The 22485-nt window shown below is 39.0% G+C and overlaps 1 protein-coding gene across 1 annotated transcript in view; it reads left to right on the top strand.

The window, feature by feature from the left end:
- Positions 1–5562: 5562 nt before the first annotated feature.
- Positions 5563–22485, top strand: part of TMEM63A (transmembrane protein 63A) — a 162309-nt gene continuing 145386 nt past the window's right edge. The window contains exon 1 of the mRNA XM_053712617.1: positions 5563–5691. The gene's annotated coding sequence lies outside the window, so the exon portion shown is untranslated. The remainder of the gene's footprint in view (positions 5692–22485) is intronic.

Genomic DNA, 22485 nt, shown 5'->3' with positions numbered 1-22485 from the left:
GGAGTGCAGAACTGTATACCGATACTGCAAGAACCCAAGGCTGGATACAGGTGTCACTGGAGTGCAGAACTGTATACCGATACTGCAGGAACCCAAGGCTGGATACAGGTGTCACTGGAGTGCAGAACTGGATACCGATACTGCAGGAACCCAAGGCTGGATACAGGTGTCACTGGAGTGCAGAATTGGATACCGATACTGCAGGAACCCAAGGCTGGATACAGGTGTCACTGGAGTGCAGAACTGGATACCAATACTGCAGAACCCAAGGCTGGATACAGGTGTCACTGGAGTGCAGAACTGGATACCGATACTGCAGGAACCCAAGGCTGGATACAGGTGTCACTGGAATTAGAAAATGGTACTGCAGGAACCCAAGGATGTATACGGGTATCCCTGGAATGCAAAATTGGATACTGGTACTGCAGGAACCCCAGGGTGGATACAGGTGTCACTGGAGTGCAGAACTGGATACCGATACTGCAGGAACCCAAGGCTGGATACAGGTGTCACTGGAGTGCAGAACTGGATACCAATACTGCAGGAACCCAAGGCTGGATACAGGTGTCACTGGAGTGCAGAACTGGATACCGATACTGCAGAACCCAAGGCTGGATACAGGTGTCACTGGAGTGCAGAACTGGATACCGATACTGCAGAACCCAAGGCTGGATACAGGTGTCACTGGAGTGCAGAACTGGATACCGATACTGCAGAACCCAAGGCTGGATACAGGTGTCACTGGAATTAGAAAATGGTACTGCAGGAACCCAAGGATGTATACGGGTATCCCTGGAATGCAAAATTGGATACTGGTACTGCAGGAACCCCAGGGTGGATACAGGTGTCACTGGAACACAGAACTGGATACTGGTATTGCAGGAACCACAGGCTGGATACAGGTGTCACTGGAACACAGAACTGGATACTGGTACTGCAGGAACCTAAGGTTGGATACAGGAGTCACTGGAAAACAGAACTGGATACTGGTACTGCAGGAACCCAAGGCTGGGTACAGGTGTTGCAGGAACATAAGACTGTTTACTGGCACCACAGGACCACAGAGCAGAAGGCGGAGTACAGGTGTCACTGGTACACAGGACTGGTCACTGTCCCTATAGGAGCCCAAGGCAGGATACTGGCACCACAGAGCAGTAGGCGGAGTACAGGTGTCACTGGTACACAGGACTGGTCACTGTCCCTATAGGAGCCCAAGGCAGGATACTGGCACCACAAGTACACAGAGCAGAGTACTGGCACTGAAGGAGCACAGGACTGGATATAGGTGTCACTGGAACACAATGCAGATTACAGGACTAGATACTGGCACTGCTGGAGCTTAAAGGGACAGTATACACTCATTTTCATATAACTGCATGTAATAGACACTACTATAAAGAATAAGATGCACAGATACTGATATAAAAATCCAGTATAAAATGCTTTAAAAACGTACTTAGAAGCTTTCAGTTTAGCTCTGTTGAAAAGGTATCTGGAAAGCTCACTGCAAGTGGGAAATAAGACACTCCTCCCCTCCCCCTTCTTTTGCATATGAAAAGACCCTTTACACAAACAGGAGCAAGCTGGAGAAGGTAGCTGACGGTATTCAAATAAAACTTTGGGGCTTGGTTAGGAGTCTGAAAATCAGAGCAAAGTTATTTAAAAATAAGCAAAACTATACATTTTTTAAAAAAACAAACTTTATGGGCTTTATAAATAGATCATCTAGAAAACATTTATGCAAAGAAAAAATGAGTGTATAATGTCCCTTTAAGGCTGAATACACCACAGAAGCACAGAGCAGGGGACTGGTGTCACAGGAACCCAGTGCTGGATAGATGTATTTAAAGCACTCAGCAGGATACCAAGCGTAGGGCCAGTAATGGTCAGGGAAAGCCAGGGTCAAAAACAAAAGAGAAGAAATAGCACAAATTCAGTAGGCAGAGTCCAGTTTCAAGCAATAGGGGTCAGGTAAAAAAAATCAGTTCTTTCAAGATTCACGACAAAAGGGCGATCCAAAGCCATAATCACAAGAAAAGACCAAGTCAAATTGGAAAAGGCAATCAGCAGTCTTCAGGACAATCAAAGGCTCAATATCAATGCAGGGAGCGTCGGGCCAAGCACGCTCAAGATGATTAGCAAACTACCTACAGCTGGCAGGAAGGAGGAGCTAGAAAGCCAGGTAGCAAGCCTCTAGAATACTATTCGGCCAGCACCCTCAAGTGGCTTAGAGGGAAGCCACAGGACTAAGAACACAGAGAACATGTGTGACAACAAGTATACAGTTAAAAAAAAAAAAAAAAAAAAATTCCAAATGTACTTTGTTCTCTTGGTAGCCACCAATCAGCAAGCGCTACCCAGGGTGCTGAACCAAAAATGGTCCGGCTTCTAAGCTAACATTCTTGCTTTTCAAATAAAGAAAGCAAGAGAACGAAGAAAATTTGATAATAGGAGTACATTAGAAAGATGCTAAAAATTACCTGCTCTATCTGAATCATAAAAAATGGGTTTCATATCACTTTAATGAAAAAATTAATAAATCATATTTATCCTTGGTTCAACAAGCTACTATACTGTCAATACTGTTATATCCCTGTATATATGTCCCTGTATGTGTATGTATATATATATATATATATATATATATATATATATAACACAATACTGTTATATCCCTGAATATATATCCCTGTGTGTGTATGTGTATGTATATATATATATATATAACACAATAATGTTATATCCCTGAATATATATCCCTGTGTGTGTATGTGTATGTATATATATATATATATATATATATATATATATATATATATATATATATATATATATATATATATATATATATATATATATATATATATATATATATATATATATAACACAATACTGTTCTATCCCTGTATATGCTGCTTTGCTAAATAAGCATCTAGACCTTTTTTTAAAGCATCTACTGAGGCAGAAAATTCCATATCCTTACCGGTGTCCCTGTAAATAGCAGATGCAATCTCTGTTCCTCAAGTCTAAATGAATGACTTATTGTTCTTTGTACATTGCCTATATGTTTGAATATCAAACAATAGTTACACTTAAAGGGACAGTCTACTTGATTTTTTTTGTTTAAAAAGATAGATAATCCATTTATTACCCATTCCCCAGTTTTGCATAACCAACTGTTATATTAATACACTTTTTACCTCTGTGATTAACTTGTAGCCAAGCCTCTACAGACTGCCCCATTATTTCAGTGATATTTACAAACTTGCATTTCAGCCAATCAGTACTGACTTCTGCATAACTCCACAGGAGGGAGCACAATGTTTTCTATATATGGCACGCATAAACTAGAACGATCTAACTGTGAAAAACTATAAAATTCACTGAGATAAGAGGCGGCCTTCAAGGGCTTATAAATCAGCCTATGCGGCCAATTTACCAAAGTGCGAGCTGACATGATACAATGTAGCGTATCATGTCCGCGGCACATCGATAAATGCAGACAGCATACTCTGTCAGCATTTATCATTGCACAAGCAGTTCTGGTGAACTGCTTGTGCAATGCCGCCCCCTGCAGATTCGCGGCCGCTAGAAGGGGGTGTCAATCAGCCCGATCGTATAGGATCGGGCGGATTGAAGACCGCAGCCTCAGAGGGAGCGGACAAGTTATGGAGCAGCGGTCTTTAGACCGCTGCTTAATAACTACTGTTTCCGGCAAGCCTGAAGGAAGGCTAATAAAGGGAAGGATAATTCGGCCCCTATGAGCCTACCTAGGTTTAGCTCTTTAACAAAGAATAGCAAGAGAACAAAGCACATTTGATGATACAAGTAAATTGGAAAATTGTTTAAAATTGCCCCATCTGAATCATGAACGTTTTTTACTTTACTGTTATCTTTAAAGGGATGTAAATGTCATATCTGAAAGGCACAGAAACTGCAAGAACGTCAAATGAGCATAGATGTGGCGACGTTAGGGTTACCAGTTGTCCAGTATTCAACTGGACAGTCCAGTATTTTAGCAGGCTGTCCAGTAAAATCTGTACAAAAATACTTTTTAAAATACCATGGGTGCCAGGTATATTTAAAGGGCCTCCTATGCCTCTATGCATTAGAAATAGAGCCCAAAAAGTAGCCAAGACGTGTTAAACCATTTCTGTGTGTATGTGCTCATGACAGCCAAGGGGTTCAATTCACTATTGTGCATGTGTGTTACTGACAACCAAAAGGATAACATTACTGCTCAGTTGTGAAAAATATACACAGTGGAATCAAGCGTGGCGCCTAAGATTGAGCTTTTAGGAGGATATTTATTGTGTGACCTCTCCTACCACCTGTGCTCAGTGAGTGACCCATAGGTGGTCCGGTATTTTAAGGAACATAGCAGGCAACCCTACACGGCATACCTGTGTATGTTAGGGATATCATGTGCAGATGGAAAGTTACCAAATATTGTGTTGCGAAAATTCCTTATAATCAAATTGTTCTCCCTTTAATAATTTTTATACTAAAATGTCTGAATCTATACATTTAGAAATCATTTGAACGCATTTCTGATCACACTAGTCGCAGATTGATTTTTGTAAATGATTATCTAATTGTACAACTCTCTAAACACAATTTACCAATTATAAATCTATATCGGTCTAAGAAATATAAAGTTTGAGCAAAATTAAAACTGAGAATTGAGCACCAACAACAGGTCTAGATGCAAAATTTAGTATAGCGTTTAAAGAGCATCAAAGGGACATAAAACCCATCATTTTTGTTTCATTATTTAGTTAGAGCTTTTAAATTTAATTCTATAATCAAATTTTCTTTGTTTTTATGTTATCCTTTGTTATAAAGCAGGAACGAAAGTTCAGGAGTGTGTGTCTGCAGTACTATATTTGCAACAATGTTATACAGTAACACGAGCAGTAGATGACAGCACTATTTCCTGTCGTGTAGTGCTTTAGACATGTGCACGATACCTATCTAGATATCTCTTCAACAAAGAATAACAAGAGAACAAAGCAAATTTGATAATAGAAGTAAATTAGAATTTTTTAAAAAAAAATGTATTCTCTATCATCTGAATCATGAAAGAAAGATTTTGTGTTTCATGTCCCTTTAAATACTTCTTATGGGTAAACATAGTGCATGTACCACACTTATTGACCCTGACCCCTTTTCCCAGAAAAACACAACAGCTCTTACTCTGACATTTATATTTGAAAAAATAAAAAGCGTTTAAAATACACAGAACTCTCTTACAAAATGCACATGCATGTGGCACAGACATTATCCTTGAAATAACAACACAATACCTACAGAAGCATCCATAACAATATTCTAATTAAATGCATACCCATTATATTGTGTCTGCTAATGAGAAATCCGTACTTATAAAATTATTCTCAGCTATGCTCCTTATTTGAATAAAATAATAACTAATAATAATGATAATCACATGCAGTGCTTGTACATGGCCCTGTCATCGGCTCACAGCGCAGCCAGCAGTCACACCCAGCCCAAGGGAAGTCAGGCGCATGATCAACACTCCCATAGCCTAACTTTTAGTATCCTCCCCCCTAGTCCAGGAACTCCTGGTGTAGCAGCAGCTGACTCGGGGCACAGAACTTTCCCTAATATCTAATGTTCCATATTTATTTATCCGGTGGTGCCTTTGTCTCCTGCTCCCAGGGGTCGCTGGTAAGTGGCTGATCACGCGTGTTTGTACGGGGGCTGTCTGTGTTATGTGGGAGGAGGGAAGTTTAGTGTTTCCTGACGTGTATTACTGAGGGGGTAAAGCATTGCAACACAACAATAACAATACAGAGGGTGTCTTCCATGGTTAAGTTTGCAAGTGATTTTCAGTTACTTATTGGAACCAGCACATAAGTTATGTCAGCTCTGTGTGTTTGTATTGCCGATAGCTCAGTGAGAACAAAGTCTTATAATGGCTGAAGAGGGCAGATCCTGACAGCTGTGGCACCTCTGGGTATTTTACCACTGCACCCACTGCTCATGGCTGGGTATTACTGGTATGGCTGCAGCAGATCAGCAATTATCCTTGTTGTTAAAACAAACTAAATATATATCTTAGTACCATTATTTAATGATTCTGTGTTTCAGAAAAGTCTGATCACGGCTCTTTTTGTTTCTTTTCCTTTATTTTTGTAACCTAGTCCCATGGCTGTATATAAAGTGTTTACTGTATAATACCTGGAGACTATAATGATGACTTTCATTGGGTTTTTTTTTCTGCCCCTCAACTGCTTTACCTCTCTCCATTTGCAACACACTTTTCTATATACTTAACATTGTAAGATATTATTTATAGTATATTTTAAACACAATACAAAAACTCTGGGTTATTTCACTGATATCTATACATAACTGAGCATTATAATCTATAGCCTTAGAAAACGGATTATAACAAAAACCATTATGGCCTGATAGTGCAGCTGTTTTTAGTGTGTTGCAGCACCTGGTGCCCAAAGTGTATGTTTATTTCTGGTTTACAGAGTGTAGGCCCCTGGTGGATACAGTGAGGGCATGCATCTACCAGTACCCCCTGATTTACAGAGTGTAGGCCCCTGGTGCATACAGTGAGGGCATGCATCTACCAGTACCCCCTGATTTACAGAGTGTAGGCCCCTGGTGCATACAGTGAGGGCATGCATCTACCAGTACCCCCTGATTTACAGAGTGTAGGCCCCTGGTGCATACAGTGAGGGCATGCATAGCATTACCCACTAAATTTACAGAGTGTAGCCCCCTGGTGCATACAGTGAGCACATGCATCTACCATTACCCCCTGATTTACAGGATGTAGCTCCTTGTTGCATACAGTGAGGGCATGCATCTACCATTATGCCCTGATTTACAGGATGTAGCTCCTTGTTGCATACAGTGAGGGCATGCATCTACCATTACGCCCTGATTTACAGGGTGTAGCCCCCTGGTACATACAGTGAGGGCATGCATCTACCTTTACCTCCTGATTTACAGGTTGTAGACCCCTGATGCATACCATTACCCCCTAAATTTACAGAGTGTAGCCCCCTGGTGCATACAGTGAGGGTATGTATCTACCATTACCCCCTGATTTACAAGATGTATCTCCCTGTTGCATACAGTGAGGGCATGCATCTACCATTACCCCCTGATTTACAGGATGTAGCTCCCTGTTGCATACAGTGAGGGCATGCATCTACCATTACCCCCTGATTTACAGAGTGTAGCCCCCTGGTGCATACAGTGAGGGCATGCATACCATTACCCCCTAAATTTACAGAGTGTAGCCCCCTGGTGCATACAGTGAGGGCATGTATCTACCATTACCCCCTGATTTACAGGATGTAGCTCCCTGTTGCATACAGTGAGGGCATGCATCTACCATTACCCCCCTGATTTACAGAGTGTAGCCCCCTGGTGCATACAGTGAGGGCATGCATACCATTACCCCCTAAATTTACAGAGTGTAGCCCCCTGGTGCATACAGTGAGGGCATGCATCTACCATTACCCCCTGATTTACAGGATGTAGCTCCCTGTTGCATACAGTGAGGGCATACATCTACCATTACCCCCTGATTTACAGAGTGTAGCCCCCTGGTGCATACAGTGAGGGCATGCATCTACCATTACCCCCTGATTTACAGAGTGTAGCCCCCTGGTACATACAGTGAGGGCATGCATTTACCATTATCCCCTGATTTACAGAGTGTAGGCCCCTGGTGCATACAGTGAGGGCATGCATCTACCATTATCCCCTGATTTACAGAGTGTAGGCCCCTGGTGCATACCATGAGGGCATGCATCTACCATTACCCCCTGATTTACAGGGTGTAGCCCCCTGGTGCATACAGTGAGGGCATGAATCTACCATTACCCCCTGATTTACAGAGTGTAGCCCCCTGGTGCATACAGTGAGGGCATGCATCTACCATTACCCCCTGATTTACAGAGTGTAGCCCCGTGGTGCATACAGTGAGGGCATGCATCTACTATTACCCCTAATTTACAGGGTGTAGCCCCCTGGTGCATACAGTGAGGGCATGCATCTACCATTATAACCTGATTTACATGGTGTAGCCCCCGGTGCATACAGTGAGGGCATGCATCTACCATTACCCCCTGATTTACAGGGTGTAGCTCCCTGTTGCATACAATGAGGGCATGCATCTACCATTACACCCTGATTTACAGGGTGTATCCCCCTGGTGCATACAGTGAGGGCATGCATCTACCATTACACCCTGATTTACAGGATGTAGCTCCCTGTTGCATACAGTGAGGGCATGCATCTACCATTACACCCTGATTTACAGAGTGTAGCCCCGTGGTGCATACAGTGAGGGCATGCATCTACCATTACCCCCTGATTTACAGGGTGTAGCCCCCTGGTGCATACAGTGAGGGCATGCATACCATTACCCCCTGATTTACAGAGTTTAGTCCCATAGAAAAATAGATTTTGTCGGCATATAAGAGCCATAGGCCCAGCAAGTCTGCCTGATATTTCCTAAAAGTATAAGCTTATCTAGTTTGTATGATGGTCTTATGCTTATCCCAGGCATTCTTAAAGTCCCCCACAGTGTTTGTCATTACTACCTCTAGAGGAAGTTTATTCCTCACAGTGTGAGCGTGCATGTAGTGTAGTTCTCTTGGTGTACACAGTGTGAGCGTGCATGTAGTGTAGTTCTCTGGTGTACACAGTGTGAGCGTGCATGTAGTGTAGTTCTCTGGTGTACATAGTGTGAGCGTGCATGTAGTGTAGTTCTCTGGTGTACACAGTGTGAGCGTGCATGTAGTGTAGTTCTCTGCTGTATACAGTGTGAGCGTGCATGTAGTGTAGTTCTCTGCTGTACACAGTGTGAGCGTGCATGTAGTGTAATTCTCTGCTGTACACAGTGTAAGCGTGCATGTAGTGTAGTTCTCTGGTGTACATAGTGTGAGCGTGCATGTAGTGTAGTTCTCTGCTGTACACAGTGTGAGCGTGCATGTAGTGTAGTTCTTTGGTGTACACAGTGTGAGCGTGCATGTAGTGTAGTTCTCTGCTGTACACAGTGTGAGCGTGCATGTAGTGTAGTTCTCTGCTGTACACAGTGTGAGCGTGCATGTAGTGTAGTTCTCTGCTGTACACAGTGTGAGCGTGCATGTAGTGTAGTTCTCTGCTGTACACAGTGTGAGCGTGCATGTAGTGTAGTTCTCTGCTGTACACAGTGTGAGCGTGCATGTAGTGTAGTTCTCTGCTGTACACAGTGTGAGCGTGCATGTAGTGTAGTTCTCTGGTGTACACAGTGTGAGCGTGCATGTAGTGTAGTTCTCTGCTGTACACAGTGTGAGCGTGCATGTAGTGTAGTTCTCTGCTGTACACAGTGTGAGCGTGCATGTAGTGTAGTTCTCTGGTGTACACAGTGTGAGCGTGCATGTAGTGTAGTTCTTTGGTGTACACAGTGTGAGCGTGCATGTAGTGTAGTTCTTTGGTGTACACAGTGTGAGCATGCATGTAGTGTAGTTCTCTGGTGTACACAGTGTGAGCGTGCATGTAGTGTAGTTCTCTGGTATACATAGTGCGAGCATGCATGTAGGGTAGTTCTCTGGTGTACATAGTGCGAGCGTGCATGTAGGGTAGTTCTCTGCTGTACATAGTGCGAGCGTGCATGTAGGGTAGTTCTCTGGTGTACATAGTGAGAGCGTGCATGTAGTGTAGTTCTCTGGTGTACATAGTGCGAGCGTGCATGTAGTGTAGTTCTCTGGAGTACATAGTGCGAGCGTGCATGTAGTGTAGTTCTCTGGAGTACATAGTGCGAGCGTGCATGTAGTGTAGTTCTCTGGTGTACATAGTGCGAGCGTGCATGTAGGGTAGTTCTCTGCTGTACATAGTGCGAGCGTGCATGTAGGGTAGTTCTCTGCTGTACATAGTGCGAGCGTGCATGTAGTGTAGTTCTCTGCTGTACATAGTGCGAGCGTGCATGTAGTGTAGTTCTCTGGTATACATAGTGCGAGCGTGCATGTAGGGTAGTTCTCTGCTGTACATAGTGCGAGCGTGCATGTAGGGTAGCTCCCTGATGTTCACAGTGAAGACATGCAGTGAGCCTGTTTTTTTATATATATGTCCCAAATTGTCTTCAGCAGAATAACAGACAAGGGAAAAACCTAGCTTCCAAAATGACAATGCCCATTATTTTATAGAAGTTGGTTGGAACTGAGGAAACAAACAATTTTCAGAGTTAAATTACAGAAAAAGGGGACAAAATAAATAATGCAAAGCTTTCATGCTGCACATAATTAAACATTTTGACATTTTAATTGCAAACTGTTTAATATCTATTAAAAATGCAGAATTTAAACATTAAAAAAAAACTTTAAAAAGTGTGGTGAAAGCTATTTATGTTTAAAGGGACATGAAAGAATTCATATATAGCATTCCTTTTTCTTTTATCAAATTCATTGTCTTTGTATCCTTTGTTGAAAAGCATACTTATGTAGGCCCAGGAGCAGAACTGTACTGCTGGGAGCTAGGTGGTGGTTAGACTCGTATGCTTCTTGTCATTGACTCACCAGATGTGTTCAGCTAGCTCCCAAATACTACATTGTTGCTCTAAATCTGACTTTATCTATGTGGGTAACCTCTTTGCAGGGTTAAACACATAGTTCTATGCAAGCAACAATGCTATAATAAAATAAAAACACACCAGAGCATTATCTTTTTACATGTTTATCTCAATTTTAATCTGAAAAAATAACTATGTATTAGCTGTTTACTTGCTGTTATATTCATTGGCTTAATTGTACTTCCTGATATTGTTTTTAGCGAATAGTTACTTCCTGTGAATGATTATTGGCTAATAGGTACTTCCTGTGAATGATTATTGGCTAATAGGTACTTCCTGTGAATGATTATTGGCTAATAGGTACTTCCTGTGAATGATTATTGGCTAATAGGTACTTCCTGTGAATGATTATTGGCTAATAGGTACTTCCTGTGAATGATTATTGGCTAATAGGTACTTCCTGATAATGTTCATAGGCTAATAGGTACTTCCTGATAATGTTCATTGGCTAATAGGTACTTCCTGATAATGTTCATTGGCTAATAGGTACTTCCTGATAATGTTCATTGGCTAATAGGTACTTCCTGTTAATAATTATTGGCTAATAGGTACTTCCTGATAATGTTCATTGGCTAATAGGTACTTCCTGATAATGTTTTTTGGCTAATAGGTACTTCCTAATAAACCTATTTTGTTTATAGGTGCTTTATACTGATGATTTTTTGTTTTTTTAAATTAGAATGAGCCTTTGCAGGATGTACACAGCTGTATTAGTTTACACAGTTTTTACTTTTCATTATATTCAGACTAAATAAATAATCACCATATTTAAATAACACATTACACTGTCCTTTCTATTTGAGTAATAACTATTATTTGTCAACTGTTGAGAGTCGGTTAAAGGGACATAAAAGTCTAAGAATAACATTTTACTATTGTTCTATTGCTTGAATAGGAGTTAAACACATAGTTAAAATCAGCTCCAGAGCATTGGGAGCTAGCTGAGTACATCTCATGAACCAATTACAAGGCATATGTGTGTAGCATCCAATCACCAGCAAGATCCCAGTAGTGCTTTGCTGCTACTAAGCCTACCTAGGTATGGTTTTAAACAATAACACTAAGAGACCAAAAGTAAATTTGAAAATAGAAGTAAATTGAAAAAATCTCTGAAAAATACATGCTCTATCTGAACCAGGAAAGTTTAATTATGACTATCATGTCTCATAATTCAGGTAGAGCATGCAATTTTAAGCATCTTTCTAAATGACTACTATTATCAGTTTCTTCATTCTCTTGCTATCTTTATTTGAAAAAGCAGGAATCTAAGCTAAAGAGCTGGTTCATTTTTGGTTTAGCACTCTGGATAGCGCTTGCTGATTGGTGGCTACATTTAGCCACCAATCAGCAAGCGCAACCCAGGTACTGAACCAAAAATGGTCCGGATCCTAAGTTTAAGTCCAGTCATGGAGTCTCCTTGCGAAGAGTTGAATCCTGGTTGGCACAATGATCACATTCAGATGGTGCAGCACCTAATCTTGCTGGACACTGGTTAGTCTGTCTTCCTTGTAACGTGGCTGGGCTCTCTGAGCTAAAAGGAACCTTTGCATGCTCTTTTGTACATTATTTCATGGAATTCCTGAGCAAGAGATTAGGGTAGAAAAGTGAACTGACTGGGTTGACAAGTTTAGTTAAATACTTTAAACAGTTTAGTAACCCCCAAATAAGTTGTAATGAAGTTAAATAAAGCTGTCAATTTACCAAAATATGTTTATTAGAAATATGGTCTGCTCACGCCTTGACTATTATAGTGCTATTTAGAATCAGGCACTAGTGAGAAATACATTAAATTATCTGCATTTGCTATTCGTATTCAAGCATTTTTCATGTTATGCTTTCTGCAATACAAATACAAAAGTCTTTATCCAAACTGTGTTGTCATTTAGGTAATATTTATAGGTCATAAAACTACCTTTAGGTTGTATGTGTAAACTATATTATATCATTTTAATACTTTTATATAAATAAGACAGTACTGTATTAGAAAGACAATAGTTGTTGTTTTAAATAAATATAGATTCAGACATCAGAACCTGCAAAAACTCATTTCAGGGAGGTGGCTTCACCCGCTACAGCGCCCCCCCCCCCCCAGTTATATATTGGACACCTTGAAACCCTAAATAAGATAGAGACTTATCATTAAAGTAGCTTCCCACTAAAGTCACATTTAAAAAAGCATAGCTTTATTGCACAACCACACACAACAAACCTATTTCTCAGTGATCGTACGCTTGTTGGTAGTATTTGTTTTAGTTTATTAAAATCAGTGGGGGCTTTTTGGTTACTGATGCATGCTTTTCCGGATTTGGACCACATTAGATCATGGTACTTGGAGTTTCAGGGAGATTGTATTCCATTTGCTGGCATCAGGGAGCTGCTATTACAATCAGGGATACTCCCTGAACTTCAGGGAGAGTTGGGATGTCTGTAGATTAACGTTTGCATTTACAAACCAAATTCAAAAGACACAAGCAGAGAAGAGTGGGACTTACTCTTACTAGGTGGAACAATTCTCAATTTTAATTATTTTTTAATTTATTTTTAAATAATGAAACTGGATTTGGATTTTTATACCTGTTTAATCATTTTGAGAGGAAATACAAGTGAACCTAAGTTAACATATAATATAGTGTTTTCATTTTATTAATCACCTCCCGGAATCCCAACATCTCTTACTGAAAACTATCCGTGACCAGAAGGCTATGGATGGAGTCAGGGAGACATGTGGGAAGTCTTAACAATCCATAGGTGGAGTATGGGGTGGTTTATGGGCACAGCTAAGCAGTCCACAGTTTCCCTTTGTAAACGTTTTAGGAAATGGAGAGTTGTAGTGGGACAGCGGAACAGAGCTCCAAAACTAGACGCTGATGCAAACTTCTCAAAGCTTAGACGTTCTGTTAAATAGACACCAGGGAGCCTGAAAACAGCAGTCAATTTCTAATTCACTTCAAAAGATTTTTTACTGTATGCTTGAGGTTCTGTGACTTTATTGTGCATGTGATCCACCGACCCCTGGGGCATGTAGTAGCTGTTTTGCACAAGAATATTTAGCACAAAACTTATAAAAACTTTATTTTTTTAAAAAGTACTTTTGTAAAACCAAAAAGAATATTTCAATTTTTCATAGAATAAGTTTGTGCAATATGCAACCAATCTAGTTAGAGCTATCACTGATTGAATTTGATGTCAGCTTGGGCATGGGACCAGCTGAGGTTACTGAGGTAGGCTACATGCTGCACGTTTCTATCTTGCACCTGGTCAGGGCAGTGGTATAGTCTTGTTACAAGTCATTGCTGTTAATCAGAGTTTCCTTGAGATAGTGGTGTGTATATACTCAACCCACTGCCATGTGTTCATTGGGTCTGTTGCACAGTAACATTTAGTAGACGCCCTATGATAATTCTAATGAGAAATATTTTTGCAACCAAATGTATATAGGAAAAAGTCTTCTCTTGACGCTTCCCCCGAGAGTCTGGAGTCCTGGAGTGCATACTGCAGTTATCCCCAGGCCAGACTATGTATATAGATTGTTACTACAGTAATAAATTAGTCCGTGCATCCATTCAAAAGCAACAGCTTATTGCATATAGATCATACAATTCAGTGGTATGCTCCCCTTGATTTGACGCGCTTCGCACATGCATACATGCGCTTCATTAGAGATGAAAATTTCACCTGAGAGCAGCCTCAGTCTAATTGGTTATAGTAGAGCAGAACCCGCTGCATGAATTCCAAAAGGCCTTTTAAGGGGTGTGTGCTAGAGGGCTCTGCAGTATTAAAGGGACATTCCAGCCAAAATTGGAATCCACATGGATGCATTTCATTTTTGATTAGAAGACTTTTTGGAATGTACATATATTAGCAAAAATGCCTCTAATAAAAGCTATAGCTGCTTCAAACATGTATTTAAAGTGAATGTAAAGTTGACTGGAAAGGAACACTGCTAGGCATATATAAAATATACATAAACTTTGTTGCTAAGTTTTTTTTTTTTATCACAAATATGGTTCATTGTATAAATGTGTTTTAAATGTTATACCTTTTATTCGCCGACTCCTCGCCAACGATACTTCCTACTTTTCCAGTGTGTGACGATTAGAGCGGACATGACAGCTCTATACGTATCTCCTGAAGCGCGCTCCAGATAAACACTTGATTTGCGCATGCTAATCTCTGCTCTCTGGTCCTTGATACATAGTATACAATGAGTGACTAAATTCATTGTGTACTATTGGATCAGATAGTTGGATCGTTGCAATCGTAGAAGCATTGAAATATCAATACAGTTCTATTACTTTGTAAGTACCTTGTAAATATGTTATTAAAATTTATAACACAAAGCAATAAACTTTTAGCGATGGATCTAAAGGATTGGAACAGAGCATGCGCGTCTCATGAGCGCGCATATCCACTAAACAGAAGATTTTTTCTTTGCCGAATACGCAGAGTAGAGCGTGGGTGTTGGACGCTTCAGGGGGGGGGGCAACGTTGATTAGAGGATTGTTGAATCGTCATCCGTGACGGAAAATTAGAATAACTCGGGTGGATAAACGGCAGTAATATTTATTTGTTTAAAACATTTAGTATTGAAAATATAAGCCTTTATTAGTATTTTCATGAATTAAACTTATGCTTATTTTTGATAAACTTTCAATTGCCGTTGCGCACTCTGTTTGACTTTACATTCACATTAAAGGGACACTGAACTCAATTTTTTTCTTTTGTGATTCAGATAGAGCATGCAATTTTAAGCAACTTTGTAATTTACTCCTATTATCAAGTTTTCTTCGTTCTCTTGCTATCTTTATTTAAAAATAAGGCATCTAAGCTTTATTTTTGGTTTAGAACTCTGGACAGCCATTTTTTATTAGTGGATGAATTTATCCACCAATCGGCAAGAACAACCCAGGTTGTTCACAAAAAATGGGCCGGCATCTAAACTTACATTCTTGCATTTCAAATAAAGATACCAAGAGAATGAAGAAAATTTGATAAAAGGAGTACATTAGAAAGTTGCTTAAAATTGCATGCTCTATCTGAATCATTAAAGAAAAAATTTGGGTTCAGTGTCCCTTTAAGTATGCACCGTGCACCAGCATTTTAAACACAGCACTTGCTCAGAGAGCCTAAAGTGTCTGTACCATCTGGTAATGACTTAATTTGTTAATTGCTAACATGGTACAAGCCCCACTGATGTTCTGAGCTGCTGCAGTATTTAAACAGCTGCTGCACTGAGAATATCTAACAGTATAACAGTGGTAACTTTTACAAGCATTTGCCAATACAAGTATATTGCAAAAAGTTTCTATTCCAAGATGTAATTCATCTATGTGCATTTAAATTAAATTTTGACTGGAATGTCCCTTTAATGCTGGGCAAAGTTTGCTACCAAAATAAAATCTTTGTTATCAAAACACATAAAACTGTTGTGTGCAGATTTTGCAATGCTGGTATATGCTATGTATCAGGCCTATTATTTACTAAAATAATCATTCTATGCGTGGTTCTATAATTATTTATTTATATTGTTCTATAGGAATTATATTAGTCATTTTAAAGAGCATTTACGTAGCATTTTATAAAATGACAGTGTAGTATTACAACAGGCACATTATATGTATAGCTTAGAAGAGAGAAAGGGGGTTGTAGAAACATTAAAATCAGAGACTTAAAGGGACAGTCTAGTCCAAAATAAACTTTCATGATTCAGATAGAACACTGGTTTTCAAACCTCTCCTCAGGCCTCCCCAACAGGCCAGGTTTTCAGGATTACCTTGTATGAGAGCAGGTAAAATAACAGTGTTTACTAATCAGCTGATTATCTCTCCTGTGCTCCAGTTCAGATATCCTCGAAATGTGGCCTGTTAGGGAGGCCTGAGAACGGGTTTGAAAACCAGTGAGATAGGGTATGTAATTTTAAACAACTTTCCAATTGAATTTTATCACCAATTTTGCTTTGTTCTCTTGGTATTCCTAGTTGAAAGCTAAATCTAGGAGGTTAATATGCTAATTTCTTAGACCTTGAAGGCCACCTCTTATCTGAATGCATTTTGATAGTTTTTCACCACTAGATGTTGTTAGTTCATGTGTGTCATATAGATAACACTGTGCTCACGCACGTGAAGTTACCTAGGAGTTAGCACTGATTTGCTAAAATGCAAATCTGTCAAAATAACTGGAATAAGGGGGCAGTTTGCAGAGTCTTAGAAACAGGATAATCACAGAGGTAAAAAGTATATTAATATAACTGTGTTGGTTATGCAAAACTGGTGAATTTGTATTAAAGGGATTATCTATCTTTTAAAAGATAAAAATTCTGGTGTTGACTGTCCCTTTAATAATACCATTACCAAGGATTAAAGGGACACTGAACCCAATTTTTTTATTTCATGATTCAGATAAAGCATGCAATTTTAAGCAACTTTCTAATTTTACTCCTATTATCAATTTTTCTTCATTCTCTTGCTTTCTTTATTTGAAAAATAAGGCATCTAAGCTAAGGAGCCAGCCAATTTTTGGTTCAGTACCATGGACAGCACTTGTTTATTGGTGCTGTCCAATCAGCAAGGACAACCCAGGTTGTGAACCAAAAATGGGCCGGTTTCTAAACTTATATTCTTGCTTTTAAAATAAAGATAGCAAGAGAATGAAGAAAAATGATAATAGGAGTAAATTAGAAAGTTGCTTAAAGGGACACTGAACCCACATTTTTTCTTTTGTGATTCAGATAGAGCATGACATTTTAAGCAACTTTCTAATTTACTCCTATTATCAAATGTTCTTCATTCTGTTGGTATCTTTATTTGAAATGCAAGAATGTAAGTTTAGATTTTTGTGAACAACCTAGTTTGTCCTTGCTGATTGGTGGATAAATTAATCCACCAATCAAAAACTGCTGTCCAGAGTTCTGAACCAAGAAAATAGCTTAGATGCCTTATTTTTTACATAAAGATAGCAAGAGAACGAAGAAACATTGATAATAGGAGTAAATTAGAAATTTGCTTTAAATTGCCTGCTCTATCTGAATCATCAAAGAAAATTTCTGGGTTCAGTGTCCCTTTAAAATTGCTGCTCTATCTGAATCATGAAAAAAATTAAATTAGGGTTCAGTGTCCCTTTAAAGTAACCAAAACATAGGATTGAGAAACCTAAGCAGACGAGATGGGGCTTTTGTTTCCTATTTCACTAAGAAAGAGATAGAAGCTTAGAGTTTGACAGCAGATATGAATCTAAAGGACCATCCGTTTATTGTTGTGATTTTTGTGCAAACGGATCTCATTCTTTCACAAAAGCAGATTTATGTATCATGTTACCGGTTATGTAAAATGCAGTTCTGCAAATATCATTTATTTGTCTTACTAAAGAACTGCTTGTTTCCAGTTTGTTTAAGTATAAAAGTATTTTTGTTTGGCTCGAGTTATTAGTAACGTAGCAGAGAGAACAAAAAGAGCTCACAGTGAAGATATAGAGAGTGCGAATGAGAAGAGAGAAGGGAGAATTATTAATGGTTAAAGGGACATGAAAAGTCAAGAATTAACTGGCATTTTTTATATTTTTTCTAATTTTTCTAATTTACATCCATTATCAAATTGTGCACACTTTCTGAGGCAACAGCTCCTACTGAGCATGTGGCAGTGTTACCTGTAGTGCATCTGTGATAGGCTGATGACTGTCGCATGATACAAGAGACAAGGAAATAAAAGAAAACTTTAAAAATTTTCTTTTACCTTTATTTTGTTATTTTAAATGACTGGTTTTGACGATAAAACTGCTAGCTACACTGAATATATGAATAACACATATTCTATGTAGAAAAGCTATGTAAACAGGAAACAATAACACTAATTATTCCCGGATTGGGAGGTGGGGGAGATTTTTTTTGTATCTGAAATCTCTGGTTGTGCTTTTTGGGGTTAAAATAGGTATGCTTGCGGTACATGTCAACTAATAAAGGTAAGAGAGTTGTATTTATCAGTCAGTGAGCAATCTGTCCCATAGCATAAGTTGTACACAAACGTGCACTTCTTATTAGTTTCAAAATCAGTTTAAACAGCTTTATCTTAAAGGGACATAAAGCACTGGGACTGAAATATATATGGCAGGCTATGATTACGGCAGTTTGCCGAAACGCGTTAGCCTATGTGCTGCGCTTCCCCTTGCTATTTTTATAGGTGGCTTGCTGTCCTATATATATATATTTTTTTTTAAGCATTCTAATAAATGTTATTTTTTTATTCATTCGAGCACTGGTTTCTCTCTTCATTCCTGAAATATATAGAGCCACAATATGAGTGGAGAGCGTAAACATTTGTGTGCAAGCGATATGGGTTTATCACAGGTGTTTGCGCTCGTCGGGCTTACCGCTGGTATTACGAGTTGAAAGTAAATGTGATCGCTTGAGTGCTATCACAATTTACGCTAGAATGAATACTGTGACTTTAGAGCTCTGGTTAACTGTTTTGCGAAACAAAAAGGTTGCACAAAAAACATAAAAAATACATTACACTGTATAGTAATAACACTATCTATTAAAATAAAATATTGCACACAAAAGTTATAAGGGCTCAAAAATATGAGATCTCATGTGTTTTAACATAGAGATACCTACATATACATGTCTAAAGGTGTGTGTAAATATATTTGTGTGTGCGTGTGTGTATATATATATATATAGTGTACAAACTGTCGCACAAAATATGTGATCTATCTTGCAGAATGCTCCCAATGTAAATTACAGTACGTGGGGTGCACCTCAAGGGAGGTGCGCTCACGCATAAGGGAGCATCTCAACAATATTGAGCAAGAAATAGATTGTTCAGATCTTGTGCGACACTTTATACAAGAGCATAACAAAAAAGTTACCACCTTCAACTGGTGTGTAATTGAACGTATACAAGTAGGTCCCAGGGGAGGTGATAAAACAGCAAGAATGTTTTACAGAGAAGCCTTTTGGATATTCTTATTGAGAACCAGAAGACCTCAAGGGTTCAATATTAGTGGTGACATAATTAATTTTTGGCAAAGAGTTTAACTACCTGTGTCATTAGTGAATATTCTAAGACAAGAAATATTTTTCCTTATACCCATTTTTGCATAGCTTAATTAGGGTGACTAAAAGAGAAGAAAAGAGTCTCTCTTAATCAGACACAATATTAGCTAAGAGAATTTATATTAATTAATTAATTTAAACATATGCATAATGTTTACACTTAGCTAATTCTTTAAGGCTTAATATAATAGGAAAATGATGGTAGTTTATATAAAATATTCTGTTTCATTTTTGTTTACATATACATACATCACTGAACATTATGTCACCAAAATCTGAGTGTATCCATTCACCCCAATACATGCCCAGTATTTATTCAAGGTCTGTTTTTAGAAATTCTGCCACAGTGTTTTTGTATTAATTTGATTGTGGTGGCTATTTAAAGGTTGATTGGCCACCAGTAAGCATCTACGATTAAGGCATACTAGCCGAAACGCGTCAGATGCTACGCTAACAGCACTGCCTATGTGCAGCTTTTACTACCTGACATGTAGTATCCTTTGAAAAGAGGAATAAAAGTTTATTTCAACTTTACCTGAGGCTCGCTGGTTTTTCTTTATGTTTGGATATATATATATATATATTATAGTGTATGTACAGACATATATACACATATAAACACATACATATGTACACATATATAAAAGTGCATTGGAACTCTTTGCAGTTATGTAGATGAAAACGTGTAAAAACATATTTATGCAATATTCATATTTAATAGTGTTATACTGTGTATTTACTGTAAATATTTCACATTCCAATGTTCTGCACATAGCAGAATCTGTTCTAAATATTTTTAAATAGAAATCCCTATATAAACCTATATACATATTTGTATATATCTATACCTATATATAAATATATTCTTATAGATATATAGGTATAAATATATATTGTACCAAAAAAACATCAGATATTAGAAATATTTTTTTATGAATACATAGAACATATTCTGCTATGTTAAGATCAGTGGAATGTGAAATAATCATAGTTTCATGTTGGGTTAGCGCACATTGGAATATGTGATTGGGTTTGCGCGAGAGTGGGTTGTTAGTTTTTTTTTTTTTCCCACAACTTTTTTTTTCTCTCCATTGACTTGTATGGGGGAATACGTGAACGTGCACACAATATTCTAATTTCAGCTTTTCATGCTCATCGGGTTAGCACGCAAGCAAAAACAGTTTGCTTTCAACTCATAATACAAGAGCAACCCAACAAGGAAAAAGCTTACTTCTAGCACAGTTAACGCTCGAGCGGAAGCATTTATTAGTGCTCCATTTATAATCTGACCCATCATTTTTTAATTATGTGTAGTAAAAAGTGGCAATTTACTTATTATACTCATTTATTTTGTCCCCTTTTCATGTTCTGTAAATCTGACATTTGTAGGCTTGTATTCTTTTGATACCTATTTTCCTTGATCTAATCTCTTCTTCTGAGGACAATTAAGGACAGATAAAGTAAAAGTTATAGCTGTTTTAAACCCTGAAAAAAATAAAATTATGAACCCAAATTTTTTCTTTTGTGATTCAGATAGAGCATGCAATTTTAAGTAACTTTCTAATTTACTCCTATTATCAAATTTTCTTCATTCTCTTGGTATCTTTATTTGAAATGCAAGAACTTACGTTTAGATGCCGGCCCATTTTTGATGAACAACCTGGGTTGTCCTTGCTGATTGGTGGATATATTCATCCACCAATAAAAAAGTGCTCTCCAGAGATCTGAACCAAAAAAAAAAAGCTTAGATGCCTTCTTTTTCAAATAAAGATAGCAAAAGAATGAAGAAAAATGGATAATAGGAGTAAATTAGAAAGTTGCTTAAAATGGCATGCTCTATCTAAATCACAAAAGAAAAAAATTGGGTTCAGTGTCCCTTTAATGCTATATACCTTAAAAATTGTATTTTGTTTAATTACTGAAGAACTAAATGTATAAAACTATCTTTCTTTAAAGTGATTGTAAAGTTTATTTTATTACTGCACAGTATATAAATATAGTCTGCAAAACATGGGCACTTTCATTGATTACATTTTTCTAAGACACTTTATTGGTCAAATATTTATCATTTTGTGAAGGTAAACATTGTGCCGTTCCTTCCAACCCCTGCATCTCATCCTTAATCTAGCTGAGCAATGATGAATCTGGCTTCATCCAATCGTTGCGTGCCCCACGAGCTGGACGTCATGTGGGGTACGCAACGATTGGATGAAGTCGGATTCGTCATCGCTCAGCTACTTCAAGTATGAGATGCGGGCAGAGGAACAACTGCACAAAATGATAAATATCCTATATAATATAAGACCAGGTATGTTTGTCAGATGCAGTCATGCGCAGTAGAGACTGTGTGAGGACAAACATACCTGGCCTTGAGCGGCAGAGAATTTGAGCGGCCATGGGGGGGGCGTGGCCATACAGGAGAGCTGTAGTGGGGGGCGTGACTGGGCGGACTTGTCAAGGGGTGTGGCCAGGGGTGTGCACGAAGGGGGCATGGCCGACTGAGTGCCCACAGTGGGGGCGTGGCCAGGTGGGAGTGGGTGTGGCCGAGAGTGCAAAAGACAAAGAGGAGGGGGAGAGAGGAAAGAGAGGGGGGGAGAGAGGAAAGAGAGGGGGGGGAGAGGAAAGAGAGGGGGGGAGAGAGGAAAGAGAGGGGGGGGAGAGGAAAGAGAGGGGGGGGGAGAGGAAAGAGAGGGGGGGGAGAGAGGAAAGAGAGGGGGGGGGAGAGGAAAGAGAGGGGGGGAGAGAGGAAAGAGAGGGGGGGGAGAGAGGAAAGAGAGGGGGGGAGAGAGGAAAGAGAGGGGGGGAGAGAGGAAAGAGAGGGGGGGAGAGAGGA

The sequence above is a fragment of the Bombina bombina genome, chromosome 4, assembly GCF_027579735.1.
Source record: "Bombina bombina isolate aBomBom1 chromosome 4, aBomBom1.pri, whole genome shotgun sequence".
NCBI lineage: Eukaryota > Metazoa > Chordata > Amphibia > Anura > Bombinatoridae > Bombina > Bombina bombina.
The sequence above is the reverse complement of the archived record's forward strand: the minus strand, read 5'-3'. Positions and strand labels throughout refer to the sequence as shown.